This window comes from Acanthisitta chloris, unplaced genomic scaffold, assembly GCF_000695815.1.
Source record: "Acanthisitta chloris isolate BGI_N310 unplaced genomic scaffold, ASM69581v1 scaffold1126, whole genome shotgun sequence".
In the NCBI taxonomy this organism is placed as follows: domain Eukaryota; kingdom Metazoa; phylum Chordata; class Aves; order Passeriformes; family Acanthisittidae; genus Acanthisitta; species Acanthisitta chloris.
In genome coordinates this window covers 62,894-80,129 of record NW_008679519.1, presented here as the reverse complement: position 1 = coordinate 80,129, position 17,236 = coordinate 62,894, and the positions used below count along the sequence as shown (strand labels likewise).

The window sequence follows — 17,236 nt, the reverse complement described above, 5'->3', positions numbered from 1 at the left end:
TTAAACATAATTCAGCTGACCAGCAAAATTTCTGTCCAGAAGTCAGTGTTATACATCCTGCATCTCTAAATTCTTACCCTGTTGGAACTGTTCAGTACTTTCTGTAATGTAGTCAGTGAATGAGTCAAATGGGGCACTTGGCAGAGGAGTCAGTGATGTACTTGGTAATGAGTAACGATCTTTTTATAATGGCCTTTGCTGTTTTTTTTTCCTCTTGAGGGTTTTATGGGAAAGAAAGAATCCATTCAAAAGGGAGTGTTTGTATATTCGCTGTTATGGCAGTAGATAGATATTGCTGAACTGTTTGTGGTATACCACAATGTATTTTCTTTATTTCATGTTGCATATGCATCTGAAACATAATGTAATGTGTAAATACACTCTCAGCCACCCTGATAGTACCAGAGGGTTTAAGTTCTGTATAAAGTTCAAGTCACCTTGTACTACAAGTGTTCTACGATGTCCATTCTGTAGTGTTTTTCAGTCTAGTGCTAATTGCTCTTAAGTGGATTTGCTGTTTCCTGAGCCACAGGTATACTTGAATGAATCACTGTTGGTTGAAGTCACTTAGAGAATCACAGAATGGTCTGGGTTGGAAGGGACCTTAAAGAACATCTAGTTCCAACGAGATGCCATGGGCAAGGACACCTTCCACTAGACCAGGCTGTTCAAAACCCCATCCAACTTGGCCTTGAACACTTTCTGTTACTTCTCTGGGCAGCCTGTTTCAATGTCTCACTACTATCACAGTCAAGAATTTCTTTCTAATATATAATCTAAACTTACCCTCTTTCAGTCTAAAGCCATTGCCCCTTGTTCTATCAGTGCATTCCCTTGTAAAAAGTTCCTCTCCAACTTTCATGTAGGCCCCCTTTAGGTACTAGTAGGTGCTGTAAGATCTCTCCAGAGCCTTCTCTTCTCCAGGCTTCTGTCTTCATAGGAGAGGTGATCCAGCCTCTCTGACAACCATCATGGCCCTCCTCTGGACTCCTCGCAGGAGGTCCACGTCCATCTTATGTTAACTTTGGTTCTTAGGATCCTGTCTGCCATAATTTTATTCGGGATCGTGAAGCTGTGTTTGGAAGGCACCTTTTCCCCATATAGTACACACATCCTGGTATTGAGGATGTGAATGAATTCTATGTGCCTGAGCATTTTATAATGTGTAACTTCAGAACGGTTCTTTCTCTAAGCACATAAACATTTAAATGAGGATCAAGACCCTTGGCCAACTGGTAGATTCTTGTAGCAGGTTAACTAGAGGGCAATATTATATCTGGAATGGGTGGTTGCTGCACCAGTGCTTACTGGAATTGAGGTGGGGGCACCATGATGTTAAATCTGTAATATTTTGATGGGGGATGAAAGAAAGTGAGCAAGGAAGGTGGTGGCAGTGAGCAAGTGGAACACTGATGTCTCACCTTTGAGAAATCTGTGTGTTAAGTGGAACACTGATGTCTCACCTTTGATGAGAAATCTGTGTGTGGTGACTTTTAACAATGTCATGCTCTTCTACATGCTTTTGCCTTCTTATAAATTTTGTTTTATGATTGTGTCTTTGAAATAGATAATTTTTTTCTTTTGTAAACTTTTATTGTCTAAAATATTGAAGCAGGTTCTTAAAGAAATGCATAGCAGCAGCCTTTTAAAACATGGTTGTAATATTAGTCTCCTGTGAGCAAGTGATTTAGTTTACAGATTATCCTTGCACAGTTCTTGCAGAAAGGGCAGTTACATTTTAACCTCAAAAAATTGATTCATAAAAATTTAGTGTATGACTAAATGTTCATTGTAAGTCAGAATATTCTCTTGATGCTAGGATCTGTAATATTTTCATGGAAGCATGTCAATTTTTGCAAGAGATTCTTGTTGCTTTTTAGTCTGTTTGCTTTAGTGGGTTTGTGTTTAGTAATATTTAAGTTTGCTGTGAAGTATCTCAGAGGGACTCAAACCTGCTGTTTTATTGTGCTTTACTATAGACCATTGTCTCTTTTTTCTATCCCCACAGTCTTCAAGTGGGTAAATGTTACCTTCTCAGCAGATAATTCTGGTTAAAAAAGGGCATTGATTATAAAATAACACAAGATATTTTCTTATCTAGAAAAAAATTAAGCTGTAACATGAAATGTTTAGCACAAAGTTAAAACTGTGTAGATTCTGCTCATGCATGTTTTACTAAGGGTTTTATAGCTGATCACTGAACCTGACACCCGTTTCTAATGTGTATCTTTATTCTATTATTGAAAGACTAAGTTGAAATTTGTCTTTGCTTGCAGAGAAAGCCACCTGGGTGTGCTAGCAAGTTCCAGAACAGCTGTCTGACCTAACAAGTAAACAGGAAAGATATTCTCTACTCCTTTTTAAATGGTGAGTTGTTCAATGGAGCTCTTACTGAGCACACCTTGTCAATTACTTTGCATTTGTGTGAATCTTTTGCAAATAGCTTTGAAGACTGTGATAAGTGCCTTTGACTGAAGACCAGTGATAAATTTTGGAAACTGTCCAAAAGGTTTTAAGTTAGCCTTGGGAAGGAGGTTTATATTTTTGTGATGTTGAAGATGTGCTGTATTAGGCCCTGAAACAAATGTCAGAAGCATTGCTAGCCCAGGAGAGTAGTTGCATTTAAATACTAATCTTATTGTGTAGAAAATAGAAATAAATTTACTTTATTCATGGTTGTTCATGAGATATTGGATTTATAAATTTGCATCTGTTAATTACTTTTACCCTGTATAATCTGTACTTTGCTGATGTATTGTCTTAGAGATTTAAACTAAATCTGCTGAGGTTAAATGTTTGTTTGCCTCAAAGTGCAACGGATAATAAAAGATTTATATTTATTGATATTAAACTAGCTTTGTGGGGAAATATCCTCCCACCCCCAATCTGTCTTGGCTGCCACGTTCAACAGCATACAGAGACTTTTAGATGAGGAATGTCTGCTGTGTTGGTGGAAGAGTATCACTTCCCCTGCTGTGTGAAATGAAATTGTGGGCCACACTGGGGAGTGTGAAGGAAGGACTGCCAAAATGCAATTTGGTTAGAATAAGTAAAGCCCATAAGAGTGTAAGTATATATATATTTAGGGGACTGCAGCTTGTTGGCTTCTGCAGTGGGAATGAAAAACCTTTTGAGCAGGGGGAGAAGCTGGAGAGCAGGTTTGTTCTTCCTTGAAGAGGGTGAGGTTTAAAGTAGTATTAGATACTTGCAGGAAAGACAGTTTTCTTCCTGCATTGCAGACCACAGCACTCCATTGGCAGAACCCACAGCCAGCCTTGCTTCAAGGTCTCTGCAAAGCAGCAACGTATGCAGAAGTGCGTTAGGATACTGTTGGCTTTGCCTATGTCCTAGAGCTCACTCTCCCTATAATCCTGGCTGTGATCCTTTGCCACACTTCGTCCCCTCAGCTGAAATTTGCTTATCTTAATTTTGAGTTCTATTTATATGCTTGATGATATTAAAGATGCTTATCAGCATATATGTTCTGAAAGACCTTGTACTTTAAGTCAGGAAGAAGAGGAATTTTGGAAAATGCATGTTTTCAGTGTCAGGTAGGAAACCTTGTTTTCAGGAATAAAGGGATCATGAAGCAATAACGTGGATGTTACATACTCCTATGGAGGCAGCAACCTTTGAAGGAGGAGGATGAAAGAAAACCCGTTCTTTCCCCCTTGACCCATTTTGTATTCCTGGTTAAATGTAAGGTAACTTGATGCTTATATATTGAAGTTGTTTGGTGAAAAGATCACTTGCTGTAAACTTCAAAGGCGAGAAAGGGTGTCAGGGAAAGTAAGTCTGCAAAAAAATCAGTGAACTGAATGGACATATCAGACTGAAAATAAGCTTCACTACTAAATTAGTAGATTAGCATATTGATTATTATTTAATGAAGCAGTGAATATTAGAGCACTTATATTTCAGTTGGATTTCATGCTGCATGGAAACATCGTTGCTTTTATTAATGGGAAATTGTAGAGATTTGTAATTACTGGAATAAGAACTTAGGTTTTGATATATTTTACCTAGGTTGTATTTATTCATAAAATTTCAAAATTATCTTGAGATATTTGCATTTCATACTCAGTGTAGTATTATCAAATATTTTCTGTTTCTTTGTGCAGGTCAAGCACAACTTTTATATAGAACTGAAGTGTGTGTAGTGTTTAATAGCCTGGAGTTTAATGTAGCTGAAGGGTATTTAAAGACAATGCTGCACATCCTTGATAATAATCAGCCTTTAATTTGTTAAAAAAAATACAAAAAGCTAATTTTAGAAAACACTAGAATTTTTGATTGAACAATGATCATTTATGTATCAGAAACATTCTAGTCAGACATACAATTTGAAAACTCTACCTGGTCCATAAAAGGAGAAAGTTGTACTTAAAATAATGGTTGATTTCTACAAAAATGTATTTTTTCTTTTTACCAGTCATAATTAAAAATTTAAATGGCTTAATTCACCTGTTCTGCATGCATAGGAAAGCATTTCAATTTTAAATCAAGTTAATAATTTTGTCGCTTGGATTTTAATTGTGCCTTGTCTTTTCTTGCTTCTCTGGATTTCCCAGTGTGATCTGCTAATATAAACACCCCCAAAAGTTGTCAAGTTGCTAAAAATACACCTATTAAATGTTTGTGAAAGTTGCTGATTGCTTAACATGCCATCCTGTGTGAGTAGCATGCCCTGGCTTTTCTAAACTTCCATTACAAACCGGCAGCACTAAAGTGTCTCCCCCAAAGACAGCGTGTAGTCAGGAAGGAATTACCAGATGCAGGGCTTGAAAACGGGCCCTGATGCTTACCAGCCACAGTTGTCAGTTCACTAGACTAGTGGAAGACTTTTTGTCATCACATCCAAGCAGTTCTAATAAATATACCTTTCTAGTTAGCTTGGGAGATAAAAATGGTGCATGTTCAGTTATATGTTTTGAAGAAAGATATTTAAATGATGTTTTTGATTGCTGAGTGGATAAGACTGTTCAGCCTTTAGAAATACTTTTTCTGGGAAAGCAACTGAAATAGTTTTAGTCAGGGCTAAACCAAATTTATTTACAAAGTCTTTTTCCGGTACCATCTAACTCTTCAGTCAGCTGTAGCCTTTGTGGCTGGTAAATTAAAGAATGATTTAGTATCTTAAATACTTGATTTGAAACAAACTATTAGGGAAAGTTTCTTATGAATTTTCCTCAGAAACTACAGTTTGCATTTTTCCTGAAGGAAAGAAGCTTTTACAATAGGGAAGGGTGTGTGTGAAAACTAGGTTGGGCAGGAGAGAGAAATAGTCTCTGGAGAGCGGTGAAAAGTTTTTGGACTACTTGGCCAATCAAAAGCTGAAGTTCACTGGTCGAATAGCAGTGGATGGGGGAGCAGTAGGACAATATTTTCCAAATAGTCTCTTGGGGAGACAAAAGGCCTTTGAGAGAGGAGAAAGTATCTCAGAATTCTTCCATTACAAACTGTAAAGCCAAAATGAGGTGGAACTGGTTTGAGAGGGACAGACTTAAAACATGATAGAGAAGTGACCAGAGATTCTGCCCTTGGGGTGCATGCATTTTCTGTCTGATTTTGATATTAGAAGAGGCTGAATATTGGGGCTTAACTCTTGCCTGTCTCGGGTTAAACTCTATTCAGTATGCACTTACATTTTGGACTTGACTGCATGGAGCTGAGGGGCTTTATATTTTTAAATTGCAGCCTGGCAAAATGGTTTTGATGTTACTAAATTTCTTCTCTTTGAGTATTAAAGCTGGTGTCTGTGCTGTGAGAGCACACTCATGTTTTCAAGACAATGATGTGAACACATACAGAAATGTTCTTCGTTATCACTGTCTGAGACTGGGAAATTCAGTGCTACTTCATTACAGCAAATAATGCAGTCATTGGCCTCTTCTCTGAACTTATTCTATGACTGGCATCATAATAACTTCCCTTTTGAATTATGCAGCTAGTGCATAAGGATCTGCTTGAAGATGAGGTTTAAATCTTGGTTGCCTGTGCAATGATTAAATCAGTTTCTAAATTTAACTGATGTAGTTAAATTGCTTCTTGAACTATGTGTAGATGAGTCTCTAATGGCTAATTTTTTCTGTACATGCAGTTTGTAGTCTATCTAGATTACACTGACTATTTTAAAGTGTAGTTAAGATACTGATAGGTTTGTTACATAATTTTCTGGGGTGTATGGAAGATCCATGTAATCATAGATAACTTCTAATGACAGTCTTTGAGAGCTGGAGTCAATGCATTTGTGCCCACCAGCACCAACTAGAAGAGCCTTTAGGATTAAACAGACTGCCCTTAAATAATCTGGTTGCAGCTACAGTGCAGCTTCAGCTGTGTATTAAACTAGTTTAAAAATAGGTATTAATGGCTCCTTATATTTAAAAAACCAAAAGCACTGAGTCTTTGTAGATAGCTGCCTGGTCTGTAGCCTGTCAGCATTTAGTTAGGTAGATACATTTTCCCCATTGTTTGGGGAGAAGCTGCATTTAGTTCTGAGGTTTGAGGAAAGAGCTGATCTGTCAGAGGAGTTTCCATATTCAAAAATCTCAAGAGCTCTGAGCTCTTTGGTGTCATAGGTTTGTGTTCCTACCAATAAGATGGACTAGGACTAGAGGACATGTGACTTGCAAGTTGCAGCTGAAGGTAACTGGGTTTAAGCTTGGAGAAGAGGATACTGAGGGGTGATCTTACTGCTGTCTACAACTGCCTTGTGAGGGAGTTGGAGAAAGGGAGGTGCTGATCTTGTTTGTATCTGGTGTCCAGTGACCAGATGCAAGGGAATGACTTTAAGCTGCATCAGGGACGTTCAGATTGGATATTAGGAAAAAGTTGTTCACTGAGAGTGGTGGTCAAGCACTGGAACAACCTCTGCAGGGAAGTGGTCGTTACCCCAAACCTGTTAGAGTTCAAGAAGTATTTGGAGAACACACTTAAGTATCTGGTTTAACTTTTGGGTTTCCCTGTGTGGAGTCAGGAGTTGGACTTCATTATCCTCATCGGTCCCTTCCAACTCAGGATATTCTCTGAATAGGCTAAATCCTTTTAATATGCCATTTCTTGTAGGAAGCAGTTACTAATCTTTCAGGTGTAGTTGTCTAGTCACTTGTGCTTAGCTTGCTCTTCACCTATGCAACTAAGCACCGTAACCGCTTGCTCTTCACCTATGCAACTAAGCACTGTAACTGGTGTTTTGAATGCCTGTGTCGTGTTTCATGATGAAATGGGAAGTTAGCTTGAATCGCTTTGTTTGTTGGGTATTTTCTTTTTTTCTTGGTGCTGAAGCAGATTGAGTGCTCTCACTATCCCTTGCGTGGTCTCAACTCTAAGGGCAGTAATTCCATAAACTGCTTTGACTTCTTTCCTCTGGATTAAGTTTCTGCTGACTTTCAATCTGATTCCAGCACAAGAAGCAGTTCAGCCAGGAGCAGCAGCTATAATAGTGCAATTGTTGAAATGGGGAATGGGGAAAGGAATCCATTTAATTAAATCAAGGACTGGTTGGCTTACAGCTGTCATCAAAAGCACAGTTTTAAGTGGAGCAGATCCTCAGGCAATGACTGGGTTTTGCTGCTGAGAAGGAAACATAACTCATCTTGTGGTTGAAGCATTTGTTGCTAAGTATTGGTGTGAACTAGGTCCAGTTTCTAGTCCTTCTACGGGCCTTGTGTTGGTCAGCATCATCGAGTGGCTTTGTGCTTCTCAATTGCGATACTGCTTCTTGAAGGAATTGTAGGATGTTGTAGGCACACAGGTGTTAGGACTGTGATAGGCTTTCTGATGCTACTTGGCAGTTACAGCCTTGCTAGGTTTAGGCAGTCTGTTCTTCTGTGGATTTTAGTTGGCTGTATTGCCAGGAATTTGATATGTGTTTGGCTGCCAGACAGTGAGGAAGATGAAATCCTTTCCTAAGTGTTGGGTGGTTGAGTGTATTATAGGGAGAGAGAGGATCAATGAAACTAAGGCTCTTGTACATAGTTTTTTATTCCATCCTTTCCCACTGAGCCTTTATTTGTAAATACTGGAGGGAGCCATAATTAAACATTACTGTGTGACAGGTTTTCAACCTGATTTTTTTAACCAATATTTGCCTCTTTTCTTCTACCTTGTCCTCATAAAATTAAAACATTGACTAGAAGAGAATTATGGACATAGATATAAATCATTATGATGCTTTCAAATATTCTTTATTAAGGTTCTGAAATTTCAGAGACTCTTAAAAAGCTAAGTTTACATTTTCAAGACATATATACATATATGTATATGTCTTTTGTGAATATATGTACATACATGTTTACAAAAGGTTCCCCAAAGAGTATTTAAATACACTGATTTAAATGCTGGAATAAAGCAGACTTAAAGAAGTTATCTAGTATTATCATTGGTAACCTCTGCATCCTCAGTAATCTTGGCTAAGATTTGATGATTTTAGCTAGGAAAAGTTGTTTAAGCCTCTTATTAGTGATTGTTTATACATAGTAAGAATGCTTTTTATTCCCTTGAAACTGGTTTCTGGAGCACTTCTACCCAGCCAGCTCCATGGAGATGTGTTGATAGAATGCCAGATTTCATGGAACACAACTCTTCAGCCTTCAGCTCTTGAAAGGGGATTTTTGCTGAAGACTAACTGCTGAATTCTGTCTGAGACTCACTATGATTTTATAGTAGCTTATTTGTCTCACAATGGGAGTTACTGTATGTCTAACGAGGAAAGCTCTTTAATGCTGCAAGTAAGGTTTTGTAAGCCAATGTTACTGTATCAAAGCATGTTACTTATACTGCTGCCTGACATTGATTTTCACTTTATTTAAATCCCCACCCCCCAACAACAACAACAGAAAGAAACAAAAAAACCCCCAACCCATAACACTACCGAAACCCCAAACCAAAACAACAGCAAAAAGAAAAATCTGAGACTAGGATTATATGTTGAATTATTAGGAAGTTAATGGTGGACAGAACTTTGACATGTGAACTTGGGATGCTAATAAAAGGCAAGATCTGTCACAAAAGAGCCAGAAACACCAGGAAAAAGTAATGTTTTGCATTTTTGGGGAGTTGTAATTTAGTTTTTAAATATGTCTTCAGCATAGATAAGGACAAAAAAAGGAGTGCCTACTTGATGTCTGCTGGTCCCTGTGTTACTTGCTTGTGATTCAGTTGTTGGGTTATAGGGAGTTCCTGGACTTCTGATAACTGAATGTTCTGCTACGCCATCTATAACTGTTACTATTTTATGAAGTGAAAAATTACGAATTTCTAGTTTCTTGTGTGTTAAACAGGAATGGTGTCTGGGATTAACTTGATGTTAACCAGCAGAGATGATTACCTGGAAAAGGGAAATAGCATCATAAATCAATTTACCATGCACAGGCAGATAACATGGAGGAAAGGTGGAAAATGTATCCCCACACTGGGAAAACCTCTGCCCAGAGCTCCGCCTTCCTTTAGGCACCAGAGCCAAATACCCACAATGCAAAAGCTGCGTTAGTGGGGGACCTCAGTAAGCCTCCTTGTGCTCTAAGGTGACTTTTTGCGTAGTGGGTTGGGGGTTTTGTGGTGTTTTGTTTTTACTACTCTTTTGGCTGTTACACTCTATCACTCATAGTATCTTGCTTGATTTATACACCAGTCGTTGATCGTGTGGCACTTTGTGATAACGCTGCAGCACTATAGCTGCTGGAAGATGGGAACAGATGGCACACTTGGCTCAGGATGAAGATAGTTGGGAATTTCTATGTTGGTTGACTTAGACTCGGTTATGGTATCCAAACACAAAATATTTAGTTCAGTTTTTCCATAAAAGCATCCAAAATAAATCTGTTTTTTTTCCTCCCACGTAGACCAGTAGCCATTTCCAGTTTTCTAATGTATAAGGAAAATGAAATGTTGGTAGTAGTGTCATAATCAGGAAAATCTGGGAAATCCTGAGTTTCCTACTGAAATTCTATTGTGTGGGTGGGTGTGTAGCTTCACCTTGAGGAAATGCAGGGATGTTGCTTCATTTTGTAATAATTTACATCTTAAGGGGCTGTCTGTGTGTTTCCTGACACATGCTCGGAAATTTGTGCTGCAGTCTCCAAGAACCTGGTTGTTCAGGTGGACATTGAAGTTGCTTGACTGCAAGGTATTTTAAGGATTGATTTAAGGATTGTGGTTCCCCAGTGGGAGAGTCTCTCCTGCCTGGTGAGAACTGGGAGTGGAGGAGGCACGTTAGGAGTTGAGGCAGAGAGAGATTAATGTTGAGTTGTCATGATACAGAGTGCTTGTTCTTCTGCTGTTTGACCTATGTTATTGCTCTCTTCCATCATCTCAGTGTCATATGTATAATAAATATGTATAAATCGTGTGTGGATGTGGATATATAAAACACATATGTACACAAACTGTACTTGTGTGTATATGCAATACGACATCTGGAGGATTTCTGTGAAGCAAAGAACTATAAGAAAACTTGACAGAGTGCTTGTTCTTCTGCTGTTTGACCTATGTTATTGCTCTCTTCCATCATCTCAGTGTCATATGTATAATAAATATGTATAAATCGTGTGTGGATGTGGATATATAAAACACATATGTACACAAACTGTACTTGTGTGTATATGCAATACGACATCTGGAGGATTTCTGTGAAGCAAAGAACTATAAGAAAACTTGACAATGCCCTCAATACGACATCTGGAGGATTTCTGTGATTGCAAAGAACTATAAGAAAACTTGCCAATGCCCTACATTTTAGATTTTGGATTAACTGAACTATGTGAAAACTTAGCACTTCCCTGTGGCATTTTACATAAACTGCTGTGGGGTAAAAGAGTTTAAGAACAGTTTAATTTGTTTTCTGAAAAATGCTATTCTGAAAGGATTTTAATGGTAAATATTAGATATGAGAAATAGGGAACACTGTATTGCCATAAAATGAATATTATTGAACATGAAGAGAATCCTTCATCCCTTTTGTACTTTCCCCTCTACTTTAGGGTTAATTGAATTTCTGAAAAACAAATTACTGAATTTGCTTCTGGTTTAGCTTGAGGTTGTTTGAGGACCTGAATGGCATGTTCTCACTGCAGGCAGGCTCCTGAGGCCTTACCGGGTGGCCTTTGTCACAGGGACTGTGACCCAGACAGTTATTTCAAGCACTTTAAATCCAGTAAGGCTCTCTTAAGTGGGATCAACGTAACTCAGCATGGCCGAGCGGCAACTTAGATTTTCTTTATATAATCAAGGCATTTGCTTCCGATAACACTTAGTGTTTGTGAAGGAGGAAGGCTGGAACAAATGCCCTGTAAATGGTCTGCCAGAGCTGTTTGTGTATTATCGTAATTTAAATGATTAAGAAAAGACTTGTTTATAGTTGCAGACTTTCAGTGTTCTGTTACAAGTTGTTCCAGCATCAAATTGCCTGAAGTGGTGTAAAAATTATACAGTAATGATTCTTAGGTTACAGCACTTTTCCATTTCTGTAATGTAGATAAAAATGACTTCCCATAACTCAAACTAGACTCTTAAAAGATCATGCATCAGATAGCCGAAATAGGTTTAGAATGAGCACTGCAAGATGCTTAACACAATCGTTCAAGAGACTATATTGAAAGATTAGCAATTAAAATAGTTTCTCAATGGTTTATAGTAAATTAGGAAATTAAAAGTCACTCTTTGCCTCTTATTTAATTGTCAGATGGATGAAGAAGGAATTTGTGTTTGTAATGATGCGTTTTGGACTGCAGTTCAACAAGATCCTGGAATACGTGTGTAGCAAACAAGAAAGAAATTTCCTTCAGGTGGGAAGTGTCCTGGTGTGGTTGGTTGTGAGTTAAGTAACAGTATTAAATAGCAGTTCTCTTGGATTTGTAATTTATTTTTTTTAATTTATTGCCCTGTGGTATTACTTCATTAGAAAAATTAAGAGGACCTGAATATGTGAGAATCACTAGTGTCAAAGTGCACAGCAAGATCATAGAATCAACTAGGTTGGAAGAGACCTCAAAGATCGAGTTCAACCCTATAGGTGCTTTGAACCATAATTTAAGGCAAGATTCATCTTAGCTATTTCATGGGAATACTTCTGGTTTTTGAGAGAGTGGCCTGTAGACATTTTCTCAGCTATCTGGCTGCTGAGTTTTGCTGTGGAGAGTGAGAACTGTGTGGCTCTGACTGCGTAACAAACTCTGCTCACATCTGATTAGGATCCAAGCCTGATGACATCTGGAAACATTTTGACCTGCTAGTGGAGGGCTGTTCCTGACCTAATTAGCTTGGCTTTGTAACTAGCTCTCTGCAGCTTCATGATTTTGTTTCTTTTGATCTCATCTAGTTTTATACTCCTCACTGAATGTTGCCATTTAGGGTCCTAAAGGTTAAAACAAAATTAGATTTTACAATCTGCTGCTTTTCCAACTGGCGTTTCAGTGCTTCTGAATTTTCATACACATAATCATTGGTTATTCAAAGTACAAAGAGCTGAATAATTCAGCAGGCGTATGGTTTGCACATGTCAAGATGATACAAAAGGGGAGGATGATCAATCTAAGCCTTTTTTTTTCCTGTGCTGTAGGACAAAGCGCTGCTTCCTCCTTTTTCTTAACTCTGTGCTGAGTTTCTTCTAGTTCTGGCAGAGTGCTGCCTTTTTAGAAATGGCTTTTTTAAAGGGTAAAATGTTACTTGAGAGGTAGACTGTATACTCTGCTAAGACATTTATATTTTCATTTCTTTAAACTCAACTTTAAAAAACAAAAGGCTGCCACTGTTTCTTTATATGTATGCACAAGGAAAATATTTTTAAGCTGCTGTGCAAAACTGGTCAATTACTATTTAAACAAGCTCTAACAAATGCATAGCATGTATCTTTTCAGTAAAGACAAATAATAAAACTAAAGGCAAACAACTGGTGACTCTGTTCAGCTCTGTTTGCTTGAACAGGAGAAGGGATGATAATAAGTTCTTGGAGTACAATACACATTTCCAGAAAGGTCATATGAAAGAAAAATGTGTTTTCAGTGCAGCATAAGTACTTCCTGATCGAACCAAGTCTGTTCGTAAGATAGCAAAAGCTAAACAAATGCTCTTACATGACTGGAAAAGACTTTTTTTCCTTTTCATGTGCACACACTCTATTTGGGGTTAGCCTACGACTATTAGGTTGGAATAGTAAAACTGATATTGGCAGTAAGGTTTGTGTTGGTTTTTTAAAATGTATGAACACAGTGGAACAGATGTTCAGAACAGCATGGAATATTCCTTCTTCCCCATCCCACCATCCCTTTCACACCGAGCCATCTGGAAGGGACTATGAGCAGGATGAGCAGCCATCACGCTAAGACAAGATTAACGTGTCGGCATCTTTTGTTGAGACTTTAAACTGGTCACTGCTTGTTCAGCGGAAAGAAGCCATGTGAGGTCTCGTCATTGTGTTTGTGCTTAGATTATTCACGTGGATATGGAAAGAAGGCAGAAGAGAAAATGTGATTTATATAGAACAATTAATAAATTTAATGGTGGTCAGTCTGGACTTAGACCCCTACAAGCAGAAATCAGCTTTTATTCCCATTCAGCATGCTTTATTGATGTGAGTAGCCACCTTTCACCCTTAAGCATAGTGTCAAGTAATACCGTTCTGTTAAACTAGATTAAAATTTACTTCTTTTTGAAAAAGCTTGTGTACATGATTTTCCAGAGTTTTTCAGCCCATGGTCTTCATATACTTTATTTTTTTACTTTCTTTATTTTTTACAGCAACAAGTACACCACATGTGGGTGTCTTTCAGTTTAATAATTTGGATTTCTTTAGCACCCGTTATCTAGCCTTGTATCTTTGGAGAGAAAGCATCATTAGTGCTTTGGCTTAATGAGTAAAATTTTGGTTAGGGAAAGCACAGCTTATGGTCTAGAAACAAGAGACTCTACTCATGTGTGAAGGTGCCCTGGATCATCTGTATTCTGATACAGAATGAATAGAAAGGGTGGGTGGATCCAATGCTGGCAGACTGATTGGATTCAGTACAGCAAGCTATTGTAATGTGCAATCTGTGAACTTCTCTTAGATTTCAGGTAAGCAAATCTGTTTTTAAATAGATATCTTAGTAATACTAAGTGTATCAAGGAAGATCAAAATGTGCTAGCGAAGGAATGTGTTTTAGTGCTTATAGTACAAGTTCAGTGGGACCGTAGTGTTTTGCTTCCATTGTTTTGTGTTTCTTTCCATGAGAAGAATTTTAAGGAGTGGAAATCTGTAGTTAGATTCAGGAAGGCTGTCTGAAAATTGGATGCTTAAGGCCTCAAATTGCTACTGCTGTAGTGCCATAAGCTATCAGAAGCAAGTGACCCAACCAAAGATCAGCTTTCAGATCTCTTTTCACAGGAAAGATAAGCATGAGAAAAAGAAGACTAGTTAAAACTAGTTGGGGAATATTCACAGATGTTCTGGGGAGAGCTTATTCTGTGAAAAAAACAGAGGGATGAAATGAACTAAATATTAGTATTTAAGAAAAGTATTCTTCAACGTGAAAAATACTGTGTATATTTTCCTATATGTTTACAAAAATTGCAAAGCATCCTTAAAAAGCATAGAGATTTAAGTAACTGGAGTCAAAAAATCCAGTGTCATTTACGGGCAAAGATTTTTACATATTGGAAAAAATGCTGTGCGTATAAATTGCAAAAATCCATTAAGTTGGATGGTGAGAACTTAGTACAGGAAATACATTCCATAGTCCATAGATTTGTTGCAGTTGGGCTTGAAAAGAGCTATAGTTGCATACCTGGAAATGAAGATAAACCAGTGTAGTAACCTCAGTTACTGGCTTCATTGTCAGAGGGTGAGAAATAACTTTATTTCTTCCTTTAACAATGGTGTAGCCATTTAATTGGATGACATGTATATGATCCCTTATTTTGGAGCAGGAGATGAAACCACCATGAGCTGTCAGTACTTCATAATTTCCTAGATTTTTATTCCTTTAGAAATTGCTGGGAAAGGTATTGTGAAAGGGAGAAGTTAGGGTTGGGATTGTAGTTTTGTAATGTTTAATTTCTATTGGGAAGAAAAAAAATTAGTGCAATAACTTTAAAGTTGTCCCTCAGTCTTGTTCATCAAGGCACAGTTACTTGGCAGTGAACTGTAGACACAGGATTTAAGCAGAGGTTGATGAGACCTTTGACACTATTATAGCATGTCAGGGGCACAAAGATCCTGAACCACTTCCAGCATGTAATGCAAAGATGGGGTTGTAGAACAAAGGCAAAAATACCCCAAAATACCCATACAGGAAGCTTTAGCGAAAATAAGGCAGATCTCTGACTTTTCATAGATGTTGAGTCTTTTAAAACCTCTTTTTTATTAGTCTACACCCTCATGGAAAGAATAGCTGCTTAATCTCAGATTAAATCATTGAGGGTCTCTTTTTTTTCTCCTACATTAGTGAATGGCATCTTGTCTATGCTTGTTTAGAGTTAATGTGAAAATCTGATGAAAAAAGTTAATTTTTAAATTCAAGATACCTGTAAATCTCCACTACCGTGAAGATCCATTTGCTTTTTTCTCTCTCATCTTTTTAATTAAAGGAAATTTCTGAATTAAGGTGTTCATCTTCTCAAGGTACTGCAAACTTTGTGTTGCAGGCCTGCTGTATTAGCAGAGGTAGCTATTATTCTGCTTCCCGTGGATTTTTTTGATACATGGAGAGTTGGCTGGGAAAATGTACATCCATAAAATTTATTTAGGCTGTAAATAAACAAAACCAAACACCATTCCCTCCTCTGTTGTCCTTTCTCTTGTCATTGCTTAATGTCTTGATTTCCTTCATAGTATCACTGGACCATAAAATCTGCCCTGAAGAGCTCAGCACAGACAAAAACTCAGCCAAATAAAGAAAACAAAACAACCATCCAAGTTGGTGAACCTTCAGAAATAGCTCATTGCAACAGACAGTAAAATAAGAGCTCTATTAAAGAAACAAAATAGCTTTAGGGATTTCTGTGCCCATTTCATCATCACTAATACTTAAGTCAGTGTGATGTGAGAGGAGGATTGGAAGTGCTGGTCTGGTGCAAAGAAGTAGAAACCTGTTTTCACTCCAGCCTTGGCTGTCATGCTTTTCATGTAGATCTGGCAATCAGGAGGAGGATCTGAGAGTTGCATTAAAAATTATGTAAAACGTGAAAAAAATCTGTGTATTAGCTAATAAAATACACTGTCCTTTAGGCTGGGATAGCTCTAATTACAAGTAAAGTACTTGGTACTTAAACTATAATTGTGGTTTAGTAAAACTTTATTTTGTTTTGGTATTTGTTACACAGTAATGTGGCTGAGAGAGGAACTCCATACTTGATAGAACTGGAATAACTAGAAGGTGCTATTAAAAGTCAGCCTACTTTAGATGCCTTTTGATAAATATCAAATAATTCTGGGGCATCTTAGCACTGTTATACCATAACTGGTGGCTAAATATTTTATGTTCTTTTGCGGTATACAAAATGTGAATACAAATTCTGATTAGAATGAAGCCAGTTTAAAAAAACCCCAGAGCTTTTAAAGATACAGATGGATGACATGAGATGAATCTTGTTTTTAACAATTTCCAGATTGTATGCTGGTTCCAGTTTTTAACTTTACATTACTGGTAAAGTAGTAAATTACATTCACAGATGACCCATAGGAAAGGCTCACAAACATCAGGTTCCCTGTCATTTAGGACAGGGACATGCATTAAAGGCATATTTATTCCTTTCCTTCTCTTGTGATAACAGGATAGCAGTGTTTGCTATCCATGTAGCCCTTTATTTGTGTCATGTGAAGAGCCTTTGGAGGACAGTGAGATCTGTGATGATGGTGACTCTGTGAGGGCAAAAGACAAAATAGGGATGGAGAGCATCTCTAAAAACAGTGCTTGGGGTCTCTCATCTTCCTGCTTTCTCTGCTATTCCTGTTTAGCACATATGTGAATTTTGAAGGTGGGTGTTAGAAAACTATCTAGAATTACAAATTTGAGTAGGAAAAGGGCAATAGGGCCAAATTGGGTGCCATTCAGAGATGGAAATTGTGTGTTGAATTGAGTGTTAGGACATTAGGTGTGGGACAATGTAACTGCAAACATTTTAAATGTTGAAATACCCTAGACATGGAGACAGTGGGATTAGGCAGTAGCGTAACATGATCATGTGGCTTGAGGTGAGGAAACCAACAGTATTTCTCTGGTTTTGATGAGATGAAATGCAGCTCTAGATTCAGACACTG

The 17,236-nt window shown here is 37.8% G+C and overlaps 1 protein-coding gene across 1 annotated transcript in view; it reads left to right on the top strand.

Annotated features, from left to right (window-relative positions):
• The first annotated feature begins 2,276 nt into the window (after positions 1 to 2,276).
• The window catches only part of WASF3 (WAS protein family, member 3), a 42,028-nt gene continuing 27,068 nt past the window's right edge, over positions 2,277 to 17,236 (top strand). Inside the window, exon 1 of the mRNA XM_009077308.1 lies at positions 2,277 to 2,367. The gene's annotated coding sequence lies outside the window, so the exon portion shown is untranslated. The remainder of the gene's footprint in view (positions 2,368 to 17,236) is intronic.